This window comes from Petaurus breviceps, unplaced genomic scaffold (assembly GCF_028583685.1).
Source record: "Petaurus breviceps papuanus isolate PSGF00001 unplaced genomic scaffold, PetGlider_PUasm1.0 90503, whole genome shotgun sequence".
In the NCBI taxonomy this organism is placed as follows: Eukaryota; Metazoa; Chordata; class Mammalia; order Diprotodontia; family Petauridae; genus Petaurus; species Petaurus breviceps.
The window spans coordinates 760,841-777,528 of record NW_027187265.1 but is presented as its reverse complement, the minus strand read 5'-3'; positions in this window follow the sequence as shown (position 1 = coordinate 777,528).

Here is a 16,688-nt window from a genome sequence, read left to right as displayed (position 1 = left end):
TCAGATGCAGCCATTGTATCAGGAGGCTTAATTGATTTTCTTTGTTACAAGAAAGGGTTCAAGGAGTGAAGAAGATTAGATTTGAAAATAATTGTAGTGTAAAAATGAAAGACAAGAAAATTTATTTTAAGAAGTAAAAGAGAATAAATATATTATTTTTAAAGTGACACTCCTTTCTTGTCCATCCCTAATAGGGCCCCTATATCACCCTCTTCTTGGCAGGTGGATCGGATTTGATATTAGAAACCTTCTCTCCTTTATAGCATTAGAATGGCTCCTTTGCTCCTACCCAGAGCTCCTCTCTGGGAATTTGGCATGTTTTTTTTTTCTCAGTTCTTCATAAGCAACAAGCTTCTAATATACATTTTAACATAAAGTGACTATACCTATTTCAACATGTACAGTAGAGAAATGGAACTCACACCCCAGCCCCAGTTGGCAAGAGAAGCAAATAATTGGAACTCCATCCTTCCCAGAGGGACAGTCCCCTTCCCCACATAAACAGATAACACCAAAAGGAAAGTTTCAGAAGATGAGTGGAGTTGGAAACTCGAGTGAAGACAGTATCCTCATCTCTGCTTACTTGATTACTCTGGCTTTCATGAATGGGTGTCTATGCCCTTTTTAGCTCCTGGCTGTCAGATCCTTTTCTCTTCATAGACCCTTCAGACTGTCCTAGTTCCTTAATTTCAGTTTAGCTCAGGGATCCCCAACATTCAACCTCAGCTTGTTTATTTTGCTCAGCTGGCTCTATGTTCCTACTCAGCATCATGATCTCCCAGATCCTCCTGCTGTCATGGGTATCTCATTCTGATTTTAGTCCAATAAAATGTCCCTGTTCATATCTCAATATTTTTGGGTTAGAAACGGACTTTGTCCAATATCCTCAATGATACTTTATCTTTCCATGAATTAGAATTGACTTCATAAAATATAGCTCAACCTCTGAGTCTAAATCCATGGAAGCCCTTTCTACACTTAAGGGGTTCCCTCTCTCACTAAACATTTCTGGGCTGTTGGAATCCTGACCAAGGTCCCTAGGTATACAGCTGTTGTCCTTTTTTGATGCACTTACTTTAGAATTGAATCTCAAATTTTGCCATGATGAGGTCCTATGGATTCTTTCTAATTGTATGCTGTTACTTGTTTTTGGTTAATTCTGGAAATGTTTAATCGAATAATTTCCTAAAATGTAGTAATCAATCATTTCCCCCCTAAATTTCCCCAGATATCAGTAATCCTAAAGCAACTAAATCTCTTTTTTTTTTCTTTTTGGAGGGGGTAAGGTTAATTTGGCAATTGGTGTTAAGTGACTTGCCCAAGGCCACATGGCTAGTTTTTTGTGTTTAAGTGTCTGAGGCCAGATTTGAACTCAGGTCCTCCTGACTCCAGGGCCGGTGCTGTATTCTCTGTGCCACCTAGCCCCACTCCCCCCAAGCAGCTGAATCTTGATTTAACCCTTAGATGTGTCACTCATATAGGTTATGATTCTCTCAGTAGCCCAGTTCTTTTTCTGAGCCTGTCTTATTACTTTGTCTGCATTGTCTGTGATGTCTGCAATTGAGTAATCTTTCCAGATTTTTTTTTCTGTGTCTGAGGCCAGATTTGAACACAGGTCATCCTGACTCCAGGGCTGGTGCTCTATTCACTGTGCCACCTAGCCACCCCCAGATTTTTTTTAATTACATTCTTTGTATTAGCAATTTAGCATCTATTTTTGCAGGGCAGCTGGGTGACTCTATCCATGCCTGGATGAGAGCCAGACTTGATATCAGGAAGAATCACTTTCCTGAATTCAAATCTGACCACAGACACTTATTAGCTGCATGATTCTGGACAAGTCACTTAACCCTGCTTTCCTCGGTTTTCTCATCTGTAAAATGAGTTGGAGAAGGAAATGGCAAAGCACTCCAGTATCTTTGTGAAGAAAACCTCAGATGGGACCACAAAGAATCAGACACAATTGAACAACAACATCGATTTTCACATCTTTAGTTTACACAATTTCTTGATAGCCCCAAACTCTCTTCTTTTATTTGTTCTTCTCATTTCCTTATCAGGGTTCATTCACTTTAAATTCCTTAATATGTAATTTATTCATTTGAGAGCAACTCTTGGGATATCCTGCTTCACAGACACACACACTTCTGTTGTTTCTAATATTTAAGTTATATCAGTTGATCCTTGGCATTTAAAAATAGTATTCTTGCTGTTCTTCATTTTTGCCCTCTTGACAGAGAGAGTTAATTTTTATCATTTTATATACTTTTTAAAGCCACTCCCCACCCCCAATTACTGCTTGTGAAGAGAAAGAGAATCTTACTCCTTTGTAACTTCTCATTCTTCCACCTTGGTTGGAAGCCCCTTTGTTTTTATAATAAGCAAAAGGATTGGGACAGGTAGGTGGCACAGTGAATACAGCACTGGCCCTGGAGTCAGGAGGACTTGAGTTCAAATCCAGCCTTAGACACTTAACACTTACTAGCCATGTGACCTTGGGCAAGTCACTTTGCCCCAATTACCCTGCCTTCCCCCCTCCAAAAAGCAAAAAAATAAAAAAATAAGCAAAGGTTTAAACATGAAGCTTAAGATAAAGAATATAAAATATAAACTTTTAGACCTGGAAAAGACTAGAAATAATCTACTCTGCCTCATTAAATTCAATTAAGTTGAATTCCATAAAATTAAGAGTCCACATTGTGAAAAGCATTATGCTTAGAAAGGTACAAATGAAACAGCCCCTGACCTCAAAGAGACTATTGGGAGAAGGATACAATATGGTCCTAGATGAATGAATACATATTAATTTGAGGAGGATTGGAACCCTATTAATTGGAGGGGGAAGAATCAAGGAAGGCATCAGGGAAGAGGAGGCAATAATGCCTGAGCTAAACACTATAGGAAGGTGAGGATTCTGAGGTGGAATTAAGGAGGATATCTGTTCAATATATGACATTAGGTCCCCTGAACATTCAAAGAACTCTTGTTCTCAAAGAACTGCAACTTTTCTCAGGTTTACTCTGCACTACTTTTTAAAACATTTTTTAAAAATTTATTTAGTATTTTATTTTTCCTCAGCTATATGTAAAAACAATTTTTAACTTTTGTTTTTAAAACTTTGAGTTCCAAATTCTCTCCCTTTCCTCCCCACTGAGAAAGTAAGCAATTCAATATAGATTACACATTTATAGTCATACAAAATATATCCATAATCATGTTGTGAAAGAAAACAGAAAAAAAAAACTCAAGAAAAATAAAGTTTAAAAAAAGTGTGCTTCAATCTGTGTTCAGACACTATCAATTCTTTTTCTAGGCATAGATAGCATTTTTCATCATAAGTCCTTCAGAGTTGTCTTGGATCATTGTATGTTAAGAATAACTAAGTCATTCACAACTGATCATTTTATAATATTGCTGTGATTTTGTACACAATATGTATCACTTTGTATCAGTTCATATAAGTCTTTCCAGGTTTTTATGAGAGCATCCTGCTCATCATTTCTTATAGAACAATAGTATTTCATCATAATCAAACACTACAATTTGTTCAGCTGTTTCCCAGTTGATGTGCTTCCCCTCAATTTCCAATATTTTACTACCATTAAAAGAGATGCTATAAATATTTTTACACTGGAGTGGCCAGGTAGCACAGCGAGTAAGAGCACCGGCCCCAGGGTCGGGATGACCTGGGGATTGAATCCAGGCTCAGACACTTAGCACCCACCCAGAAACACCTGGCCATGTAACCTTGAGCAAGTTACTTAACCCCAATTGCTTATAAATAAATAAATAAATATTTTTACACTTATAGGAACTCTTCCCTTTTTTTGGTCTCTTTGGAATATAGTAGTGGTATTGCTATGTCAAAGGGTATGCATGGTTTTGCATGCAAAGGTTATGCATACCAAAGGGTTGTTCCATAGTTCCAAATTGCTCTACAGAATGGTTAAATCAGTTCATAACTCCACCAATTAATGTCTCATTTTTCCCACATGCCCTCCAATATTTGTCATTTACCTTTTCTGTCCTATTAGCCAAACTAAAAGATATAAAGTGGTACCTCACAATTGTTCTAATTTGCATGTCTCCAATCAGTAATGAATTAGAGCATTTTTTTTCATATGGCTATACATGGCTTTGATTACTTCATCTGAAAAAATGTTCATATCTTTTGAACTTTTATTAGTTGTGGAATGGTTCTTATTTTTATAAATTTGACTCTATTCTCTATATATTTGAGAAAAAAGCCTCTATCAGAGAAATTTGCTTCACAAATTTTTCAGTTATTATTGCTAACTGGATTTCCCTCTATCTTATTTCTCATCCTGTTTATTCTATTCTCTCTCCTTTCATTCTGTCCCTCCTCAAAAATGTTTTGCTTCTGACTACTCTCTCCCCCAATCTGCCCTCCCTTCTGTCACCTCTCTTTCTCTAATCCCCTTCCCCTCCTACTTTCCAGTAGGATAGATTTCTATACTCAAATGAGTGTATATGTTATTCCCTCTTTGAGCCAGTTTTGATAAGAGTAAGATTCATTCACTCCCCTTCACCTCCCCTCCCATTCCCCTCTGCTGTAAAAGCTTTTTCTTGCCTCTTTTATGTGAGATAATTTACCCGATTCTACCTCTCCCTTTCTTTCTCCTAATACATTCTTTTTTCACCCCTTAATTTTATTTTTTTAGATAGCAATCCTTCATATTCAACTCACACCTGTGTTCTCTGTTTATACATACTCCTTCTAACTGCCCTAATGATGAGAAAGTTATTATGAATTACAAGTATCATCTTCCCATGTAGGAATGCAAACAGGACCTTACTGAGTCCTTTTTGATTTTCCTTTCCTGTTTACCTTCTTATGCTTCTCTTGAGTCTTGCATTTGAAAGTCAAATTTTCTATTCATCTCTAGTCTTTTCATCAAGAATACTTGAAAATTCTCTATTTCATTGAATATACTTTTTTCCCCTGAAGAATTATACTCAAGTTTTGTTGGGTAGATGATTCTTGGTTGTAATCCTAGTTCCTTTGCCTTCTCAGATATCATATTCCAAGCCTTCTGATCATTTAATATGGAAATATTGAGTGATCCTGAGTGTAGCTCCACAATATTTGAATTATTTCTTTCTGACTGATTGACTGATTGTAATATTTTGTTCTGGACCTGGCAGCTCTGCAATTTAGCTATAATTTTATTATATTAGCTATAATATTCCTGGGAGTTTTCATTTGGGGATCTCTTTCAGGAGGTGATGTGTGGATTCTTTCAATTTCTATTTTACTCTGTGGTTCTAGAATATCAGGACAATTTTCCTTGATAATTTTTTGAAATATGATGTCTAGGGTTTTTTTGGGTCATGCCCTTCAGGTAGTCTAACATTTTAAAATTATCTCTCCTGGATCTATTTTCTAGGTCAGTTGTTTTTCCAATGAGATATTTCACATTGTCTTCTATTTTTTCATTCTTTTAGTTTTGTTTCATTGCTTCTTGATTTTTAATAAAGTCATTAGCTTCCATTTTCTCCATTCTAATTTTTAAGTAATTATTTTCTTCAATGAGCTTTTGTACCTCTTTTTCCATTTGACCATTCTACTTTTTAAGGAGTTTTTTTTTCTTCAGTGAATTTTTGTACTTTCTTTTACCATTTGGCCTACTTTGGTTTTTTAAGGTGTTTTTCTTCATTTTGTGTGCGTGTGTGTGTCTCCTTTACCAAGCTGTTGGCTCATTTTTCATGATTTTCTTGTGCCAATCTCATTTCTTTTCCCAATTTTTCCTCTCTTACTTTACTTTCAAAATCCTTTTTGAGCTCTTCCATGACCTTAGACCTATTCATCTTTTTCTTGGAGGTTTTGGGTGTAGGAGCTTTGACTTTGTTATCTTCTTCAGAGTATATGTTTTGATCTTCCTTGTCACCATAGTAATTTTCAATAGTCAGAATTTTTTTGCTTGCTCATTTTTCCCATCTACTTCTTGACTTTTAACTCTTTGTTAAAGTGGGGATCTATTTCCAGGGTGGAGGGCACACTGTCCCAAGCTTCAGGGATTTTGTGTGGCTATTTTCAGAGATACTTCTAGGTACTTGTAAGTTTTTAGTTCTTCCAAGGTAATATGATCTAAGGAGAGGTGTGTTTACTACTTTCCTGGCCTGTGGTCTGGTCTGTTAGTGACCACAAGCATTCTTTTCCTCCCTGGAACTGTGATGAGGGTACCTGATACATTGCAGCAACAAACCCTGGTGTGCTATTGATCCTTCTCAACCTGGAATTGCCACAAAGGACTGTAACCCAGATCCAAGTATGGGCAATGCAACAGAGTCCTGCCTCAATGCTAGTTAAGAGAGTCCTGTAATCTTCTGACTAGTTGTTCAACCCCTTTATCATCTGTGGGCTAAGAGCTCTGGAAACAGCTGCTGCCACTGTTGATCCAGTGGCTCCCGAGGCTTATTCCTGGTTTGCTGGGGCTGGTTCTGTGCCAGTTCAACTTGTGTTTCACTGTGCTCCACTCTCACCCAGGTGCAACAGACCTTTTCTGCTGACCTTCTAAGTTGTCTCTGGCTTTTGTGGGTTCTGCTGCTCCATAAATTGTTTTCTGGCATTATTTAAAGGGGTTTGGGGGAGAGCCCAGGTGAGCTGCTGTCTTTTCTCTGCCATCTTGGCTCCTCTCCTCTGCACTACTTTAAACAATAATTTTGCAAATCATGGCTCAGGGACCCCCTAATTCAATATTCTCCATTCATTGATCATGAAGAGCCACCAATCCAATAGCAAAAAAAAAAAATTTAATTAAGACACAAAAGCAAAAAAAGCAATGAGAGGGAATGGACTAGTCAAATCATTCTCACACTGTTTACTAATGAATGTCATCTCTTACACTTCCTGAAGTGGTGGATGGGGAACAAATTCCCATGAAAAGTACGAGGGGGCTGAAGATAGAAGAAATTGTTAAATATCCCCATTTATTCTCAGCATGCTCCCAATGACGGGCTTGGAAATCTTTTGTAACCCCTTAGACTTAGATTCTGGTTCTGAGTTGCTAGCTTCCTTTTAAGTCACGAGTTCTTAACCTGGGAGGTAGAGCCAAGATGGCAGAGTAGAAGCACAAACTTGGTGTGGGCTCCAGCTCCAACTACTTCCAATACCTGTAAAAAAAATGACTCTAAACAAATTTTAAAGCTACAGAACCCACAAAGTGACAGAGAAAAGCAAATCTCCCACTGAGGACAGCCGGGCAGAGCAACAGGAAAGGTCTATCACAGCACACTGGGAGCCAAGCCCAGACCCACATGAGCTGCACAGTTCTTGCCCAAGGTGGCTCCGACCAGCAGTGGCCAGAGCAGACTTCAGGAGAATGCATCACTAGCACCTGTGGTGGTTTTCAGACTACTCAAACCATATACGCCAAAAACAAAGTAAAAGGTCAGTGTGGAACTCTGTTGGAACAGGGGGGATGGGAGAGCATGGTCCAGCCCTCATCCCCAGGGTGAGAAATAGTGGGGGAGCAGCAGCTGTGCAGCTGCTGTGTGACTGCCTCAGGGGCTCCTGGTGTACAGATTGTAGGGGGTCCAAATGACCATTCAGAGGGGAATCGCTCTTGCTTTAACATGCTTGGATCTGGATCACAGTCTTGGGTGGTGATCCTGGGGTGTGTGGCCAGGTGCCAGAGCTTGTGGGGGCTGTAGAGAGGGCACCCTCCTAATAGCTCTGGCAGCTGTGAAAACACCAGCAATTTGGGACACAGCTCTCTCCATTCTGGAATCAAAGTCCTACCCTGGCAAAGATCTCAAAAGTCAAGTAATTGACTGCCAATATAAGCAAGCAGAGGAAGCACAAGCAGACCATAGAATCCTTTTTGGGGGACAAAAAAAGATCAAGGAATGGAGCAAAAGGAAGACAGTGAAATCAGAACTCCTGCATCAAAAGCCTCCAAGAAAAATATGAACTGATTACAGGCCATGGAGGAGCTCAAGAAGGATTTTGAAAATCAAGTAAGAGAAGTGGAGGAAAAATAGGAAGAGAAATGAGAATGATGCAAGAAAATCAGGAAAAGCGTATCAACAACCTGCTAAAGGAGACCCAAAAATAACTGAAGAAAATAACACCTTAAAAAACAGACTAACTCAAATGGCAAAAGAGGCCCAAAAAGCCAGTAAGGAGAATACCTTAAAAGGCTGAATTTGACAGATGGAAAAAGAATTTCAAAAATTCACTGAAGAGAATAACTCCTTCAAAATTAGATTGGAGCTATTGGAAGCTAATGACTTTATGAGAAACCAAGATACTATTAAACAGATCCAAACAAATGAAAAAAAAAATAGAAGGCAAAGTGAAATATCTCATTGGAAAAACCACCAACCTAGAAAATAGATCCAGGAGAGATAATTTAAAAATTATTGAACTACCTGAAAGCCATGATCAAAAAAAGAGCCTAGACACCATCTTTCTTCTTCTTTTTTTTTTAAAGCAATTGGGATTAAGTAACTTGCTCAAGGTTACACAGCCAGTTATTTATGGGTGTGGTGCTAAGTGTCTGAGCCTGGATTCGATCCCCAGGTCATCCTGACACTGGGGCCGTTGCTCTTACTCACTGAGCCACTTGGCCACCCCTTAGACACCATCTTTCAAGAAATTATCAAGCAAAATTGCCCTGATATTCTAGAACCAGAGGGCAAAATATAAATTGAAAGAATTCACCAATGACCTCTTGAAAAAGATCCCCAAAAGAAAACTCCTAGGAATATTGTAGTCAAATTCCAGAGTTTCCAGGTCAAGGAGAAAATACTGCAAGCAGTCAGGAAGAAAAAATTTGAGTAATGTGGAAACATAATCAGGATAACACAAGACCTAGCAGCTTCTACATTAAGGGATCAAAGGGCTTGAAATATGATATTCTGGAGGTTAAAGGAGCTAGGAGTAAAACCACGAATCCCTACTCAGCGAAACTGAGTATAATGCTACAGGGAAAATATGGTCATTCAATGAAATAGAGGATTTCAAGCATTCTTGATGAAAAAAATCAGAGCTGAACAGAAAATTTGACTTTCAAATACAAGAAGCAAGAGAAGCATGAGAAGGTAAACAGGAAAAAGAAAACATAAGGAACTTATTAAAGCTGAACTACCGTGTTTCCCCGATAATAAGACCTATCCTGAAAATAAGCCCTCCCCTTACTGTGTAAGATTCCTCTAAAATAAGCCCTCCCCCGAAAATAAGCCCTATTGAGATTGCTACTGTAGTGAAGGTGATCCCCTGAGCTACACGCTACATTACGGTACCCTCTGTATGCACCATCCTCCCCCCCCCAGGTGAAATGCACGCCGCGCTCCAAGCTGCATCCAATCAGAGCTGCAGCAGTGAGCGCATCATCCTGTTCTTCCCCAGTGATTTGCTTGCTGGCGCCATTGACAGCAGTGCCGCGGAGGAGAGCTGAGGCAGGACAACATAAAAACCCGGTATGTAAGCGGGAGTGAGGGGGCATGATGGAAGATAAAAAGGGCATGATGGAGGAAAAAAGAAGAACTCAGGGGGCATAATGGAGTGAAAAGAAGGACTGATGGTCATAATTTTATTATTCTGTCTGTTTTGACCCCCAGACATGAGTACAAAAAGGAAGAGCTATACTGTTGAGTATAAGAAAGCAATTGTAGAGGAGTCACGTGGCAAGAATCTTGCAGTTTTCTGTAAAGAAAAACTTTTGGATCTTCGAATGGTCAGAAAATGGAGAGCAGATTATAATAACCTCAATCAACAGGTGGATGAGGGAAAAGGGAAAAAGTGCAGGTCTGGATCAGGTCGGCAGCCCTTATATCCTGACTTGGAGATCCTCATTGGTGAATGGATTGCTGACAGGAGAGCAAAGGCTTTGGTTGTGCACAGGGCTGATATTCAAGCATTTGCCCTTTCAATGGCACAAGAGTTTGAAATGGTCTCAGAAGGATTCAAAGCATCACAACACTGGTTGGACAGTTTCCTTCAACGGTATGAACTGTCCCTAAGAAGATCAACAACACTGTTTAAGCTGGAAGATGCTGAAGTTATTAAACGTGCACTTGCATTCAAGTCCTTTATTGATAGGATCGACATTTCCAAGTACCAAACCTGCAATATGATTGCTATGGATGAAACTGCAGCGTTTATGGGACAAGGATCTCAAACAATTCATCACAGGGGTGCAACGTCAACCTACATTCCCACCACTGGCTATGAAAGTGCACGGGTCACCTGTGTTTTGGCAATTCGTTTGGATGGAAAGAAAGCCACACCTCTAATCATCAGTAAGGGCAAGAAAGATAAGATTGAACGTGTATCTGGCATTTACATTCTTGAAACCGAAAAAGCCTGGTGTACACAAGCCGTTATAAGAAAGTGGGTTGATTTAATGCTGCCACTTGTTATGCAAGGTAACCAAAGAGGTCTGATAGTCTGGGATTCAGCCAGCACTCACCACGCTAAAGAAATGAAGAACTTCCTTGCAGAGAGAAGAATAGATCAAGTAATGATTCCTGCAGGAATGACTGCCTATCTCCAGACCCTTGATATTGCAATAAAGAAGCCATTCAAGGACCATTTGCGCATGGAAGTCAATGACTACATTGAAAATAGAATGGAAAGAAATCAGCGTGGAAACTTTGTGAAGCCCTGTATGCAAGAAGTCGTGACTTGGGTGAAGAAGTCATGGGATAAAATTACTGACAGCTGTGTCACCAAGGCACTACGAGCAGGTTACCTGGACAAGACATATTCATTTAAAGAGAGCTATATTGCTAGACATGACAGATTGGGTCCACTTCTTCTGAAGGAAATGGAGGCGCAAGACATCCAGGACGGAATTCAGGGTATGGACACTTATGACGATGTTGTTGAAGAAGATGACATGATCATTATTGAATAAAGGTACATTTTTTTGTTCACATTTACCTGTTTATTAAAATTGCTGTCAATGTTCACTAAAATAAGCCCTCCCCTGAAAATAAGCCCTCTGGTGTTTTTCTGTCCAAAAAAAAATAAAAGTGTCTTATTATCGGAGAAACACGGTATTTACATTCCTACATGGAAAAACGATAATTGTAACTGATAAGACTCTTCTTAGTATGAGGATAGTTGAAGGGAATGTATGAAGTGAATATATATATATATATGTATATATAAATATATATGTAAGTATGGGCATATTATCTTCATGTATACAAAGACAGAGGGCACAGGATGAGTTGAATATAAAGGGATGATATCTAAAAAATAAAATCAAGAGGTGGGAGAGGAATTTATTGAGAGGAGAAAGGGAGAGATAGATTAGGGTAAATTATCTCATATAAAAGAGGTAAGAGAAAACTATTACAATGGAGGAGAAGAGCAGGAAGGTGAAAGGGAATGGGACAATTTTATTCTCGTTGAATTTGGCATAAGGAGAGAATAACATACACACTCAATTGGCTTTCTTACCCTACAGGAAAGTAAGGGGGTAGGGGATAAGAGGGGAGACGATAGAAGGGAGGGCAGATTGGGGGAGAGGGTAGTTAGAAGCAAACATTTTTGAAAAGGGATAGGGTCAAAGGAGAAAATAGAATAAGTGGGGGGGTGGGAATATGATGGAAGGAAATATAGTTAGTCTTTCACAATATAACAACTATAGAAATTATTTGGGTAACTACATATGTACAACCTATATTGAATTGCTTATTTTCCCAGTGGGGGTGGGTGAGGAGGGAAGAAGGGAAAAAATATGGAACTCAAAGTTTTAAAAACAAATGTTTAAAAAAATTGTTTTTTTACATGCAACTGGGAAATAAGATATACAGGCACTGGAGTATAGAAATCCATCTTACCCTACTAGAAAGTTGGGAGGGTGATGGGGGAGGATATAAGAGAGAACAGATTGGGTGAAGCAGTATTCAGTAGGCTTGCTATCTTGGGGTGGGGTAGGGGAAAGATGGGGAGAAAAATTATAACTCAAAATCTTGTGTAAATGAATGTTGAAAACTAAAAATAAATACATTTTTTAAAAAAGAGTTCTTAACCTGGGTTCCATGACTTAAAAAACATTTTTTTGTTGTTGTTCAGTCATTTTCAGTCATGTTGTCTAACTCTTCGTGACCCTATTTGAGGGTTTCTTGGCAAAGATACTGTAGTGATTTGCCATTCCCTTCTCCAGATTATTTTACAGATGAGGAAACTGAGACAAACAGGGAGAAGTGACTTGCCCAGGGTCACACAGCTAGTAAGTGTATGAGGACAGATTTAAACTCAGAAGGATAAGTCTTCCTTACTCTAGACACTCTATCCACTGTGCCACCTCATTAAAATAGATGCTAAATCACTAATACAGAGAATATGATAAAAATAAGTCTGGAAAACACATGCTACTCAATTGCTGACAATACAGACAAAATAATAAGACCAGCTCAGGAAAAAAAACCTCAACTATTGAGAAAACCATAGCCTATGAGTGACATATCTAAGGGCTAAACCAAAGCCTGGCACTCTCTGCTGTGCCACCTGGCTGCCCCTTTGTTAGCCGCATTTCAATATGATAAGTTTTATTTTAGGCACTTAAAAACCATTGTTCTAAAAAGAGATCCATCAGCTTCATGAGGCCGCCAAAGGGTTCCATGATGCAAAAAGATCAAGAACCCAGTTCTATGTGAAATTGTTTTCCTGAGTTCCCACCTTCCTAGTAAATCATTGAGATATTGGTATCTCTTGTTCAGTAGGCCATGTCCTATACCATCAGATGGTTCCTTTTTAGTCCTCTGCTCAAGGCTGCTCAGAAAGGCCATAGATTCCATTTTCATAAAGCCCCTTCCCCTCCATCCTTCCTTTCCCAAGTTTATGGTCCTGATACCATCCCCAGATCTAGGCACATGGCCTCACAAGACTCTGACATCCTAGCACTTCCTTCAGGAAACAGCTCCCTTGATAATGAGCCATTCTGGACACTAGAGAGCCATTCTGGGGTGCTTTGTTAAAGATCCCAGTGTTCTGCTATTACACAAATTAGAGGACTTCTTGTATAAATTCATGGAGGCAGGAAACAGAATGTTGAATTTGAGGAATTTGGGTGGAACTTAGGGGATGTGAAGGGGGAAAATGTGAAAGGAGGCTAGGAAGGTACGTTTAAGTCAGGTTGTGAAGGGCTCTGGGAGGTCCAGAGAGAAGGGAGTCAGTGATTATCTGGGACATTTAGGTTATATTGGGACAATGTTGATTTTTTTTTAGCCTCAAATGAGTAGATAGGGAAAATGTGTACTTATTACATTCTGATCCAGCCTATTATGTCTACAACACTAAGAGTCATGAGTAGTGTGTGGATAAAGGCATAAATTTTCAGCTAGGTGGTGCAGGGGACAGAACACTAGAACCGTCTTCAAATTTAGCCTCAAAGAGTTACTAGCTGAGTGACCCTGGGCAAGTCACTTAACCCAGGTTTGCCTCAGGTTCTTCATCTATAGAATGGAGATGATGATAATAATAGCACCTACCTCCCAGGGTTATTGTGAGGACCCAATGAGATAATCATTATAAAGCATTTAGCACAGTGCCTGGCACATAGTAAGTGCTATATAAATGTTAGCTATTATTATAATTAGTGAGTTTCTCATACCCAGCCTCTGGCTGACTAAGTCTACTGTGTATCTTTCACAAGTCAAGAAAGACACCCTCCATGCATTTCTGCATCTGGGCTACATACATACACACATCTGTGCCAACTGTTGGCAGCTAGTGCCTTTCCACACCCAAAGATGAAAATCTAGTTTTCCTCCTGGCCAACTCCTTCCTTGGAAAGAGGAGAAGGGGAGCCATGGGAGTGAAGGAGAAGCGAGAGTTTTAATGACCTGATAGGGGGCCTATTGGACCCACACCCAGAGGGAGTCAAAACAACAAAATGCACATATGGGGAGCTGTCTGCTAGCTGAGCTGGACTGTGGGAAGGCATTAGTTATGGGACTAGAAATCAAAAGACCTGTGTTTGCGTGCCATTCAGTGTGTGACCATAGAAGGCAAATTCATGTCTCCTCTCTGGCCACAGTTTCTTCTTTTACAAAATGAGGAGGGGTTTGGACTAGAGTCTAGCTATGGACATTTCCAGTTCTAATATTCTATGGTCTATAATATATTTATATATTATATATGATATATATAATATAATATTTTATGCTCTAAGGTCCCATATAGCTCTAACAGCCTGTGTTCTATGCCCTGACATTCCATGTTCTAAGGCCCTTCAGGCTCTAACAGTCTGTGTTCTATGCTAGCATTCCATATTTTAATGTACTAACCAGTTCTATCTCTCAACATTCTTTATGTCAAGGTCCTTTCCAACTCTAACAGTCAATATTCTCTGTTCTAAAATTTTATTTTCTAAGGTTCCTCCCAGATTCTAATAATTGGAAAAGTTTTATTCCCTTAGTTTCCTAGGAAAAATCTCTTTCGAACAATACTGACTTTGTCTCAAACGAACGAAGAGGAAAGCAGACTTTTCCAGATTTCAATCACAATAGTTTATAGGGGAAGGTTGGAAGATCAGAGCCCTAAATAAAAAATAAATCTATCCCTGAGGGGCTGGGGGATTGGGAGGTAGCTAGATAGATGGAAACTCAGAAAGAAGGAGCCAGGGGAAGTCTAGGATATAGATTCCTTCTCACTGGGGTTATCCCTTACAGTTTAGCTAATAACAAACACCTTGGCACAAAGTCACCTGGCCACAGCACAGAGGCCCAAACAAACAGGCTTTCCATGAGTAATCAGGAAGGCATTTTAGGACCCGGAGCTCTGTGATTTTTACACAGCATGAGGCCAAGAATAGGGGGGATTGGGGTAGAGATGAGTAGAGAAGAAGGAAAGGATCACACGGGAGGCTTTGCTTCCTGGCATGACTTAAAGGAATGGGGATTAAGGGAAAGCACTGGCCCTGTGCCATGTCACTACCTGAAAAGGTCAGGAACAAGAAGAGAATAGATATCTCTGTCAGGTATCTCTGATGCTCAGAGATTAATTTTTAAAAACTGGTTCAAAGGCAGACAGCTGGGCTCTGGGGCCCCTCAAAGTTTACTCTTTCCCTGTTTGCTTTAGTTAATCATCCCAGGAGCACAAAGAGCATGGAGAAGTCTGGGGGATGGGCCAGTGGTTGACCTTGACTAGGCCCCCAGATGCCTGGCTCAGCCCTGCCTTCAGTTTTTGTGTAAAACCCTAAGTAGAAAATTGTTCACCTCGAGCAAAAAGAAATTGTGGGGGAGGGGATAATCAGACCACAGGTAAAGAAGTGCCAGGAAAAGGGGTTCCCTAACCCCTAAAATAGTCCAGCCCACACCTTCCCTTAGGGAGGAAAGGTGGGGTTTTGGGGGGGAGGCAAGAGGGGCAGAAAAAAAGAGCGGACTGGAATTTGGGCCTTGAGAGGACACCACAGCAACAACACCTGGGGCGACTCAGAGCTAGGCCAGGGACCAGGGTTCAGCTTCCTGGCACAGACTAGTCAGTGAATCACACAGACCACAAGATTTTGCTTCATTGGGTGATTTGGTTTGGTTTGGTTTGATAGGATGAATGGAATAAGGGGGTGACAATTAGCTGAACTGTGTTTAACGGCTCTGCCCCTTCAGGAGGAGTGACTGAGGGATAGTGGAAAGAGGCCTAGGTGGTACTTATAGTGCCATTGCCAACCAAGTCACTTCCTCTTTCTGAGCCTCAATAGTTTCATCTGTAAAATGGGATTAATAGTTGTTATCCTTTGTTCTCAAAGAGGACCGAAATGGCATCACCATATTGGGGCCAAGCTACAGTGTGTCTGACTGTGCCTGATCAGACCAATACGAGCTGGGAAGATTCTACCCAAGGTGGGCATATGAGCATTTGGCATGGAGATGTCTCTAAATTTGCACGTCTCACATTTCTTCTGAGCTACTACAAATCTGCTTTGCTTATAGAGCACGGCACCTTCTTTGAAACAGGCCATGCTGGGTGGTCCTGTGCCACTGTCTCCCGTGAATCCCATTCGATGCCCAAGTTCTTCAGAGAGACCTTGAGAGTATCCTTGTATCACTTCTTTAGACCTCCACGGGAGCACTTACCTTGTGTGAGTTCTTCATAAAATAGTCTTTTGAGCAAACGCATGTTTGGCATTCAAACAATGTGGCCAGCGCATCAGAGTCATACTCTCTGCAATGGAGTTTGGATCAGCTCATGAAAGGACCTCAATGTCCAGTACAAGATTCAGTGGACTGATGGATGGGAAAGAATTTTAGAAAGCAAAGTCCTTAAAATGCATCTCCAAAGAGTCATAGACACAGGGCTAGAAGAGACCTTAGAATTCATTGTATCCATGTCTTCAATTTACCAGGCCTTGTCCCCTGACTCCTCCATTTGTACTGGATTTGGAATCAGGACACAGATTCACATCTCAGTTCTGCCACTTACTGCCTGTGAGACCTTAGATAAGTCACTGATTGAAGGAGCCCAGGTGAACTAAATCATCTCATCTCTAGTATACAATCCCTTTAAGTTTGAAATCTATGGTCCTATGACCCTTGCAAAGGATTCTGTAGAAAGTTTGCCTCTCAGATGGGTCCTGTGGCCCCACTGGATGATGGAAACCCCTGTTGGTAAAGTGCTAGATTACAATTATCTCAATCCAGTAGAATCAATAATTGTCAGGCCTGGGTGCTGATTGACTCTAGCTGCCTAAGTCAAACAGCCCTGACCC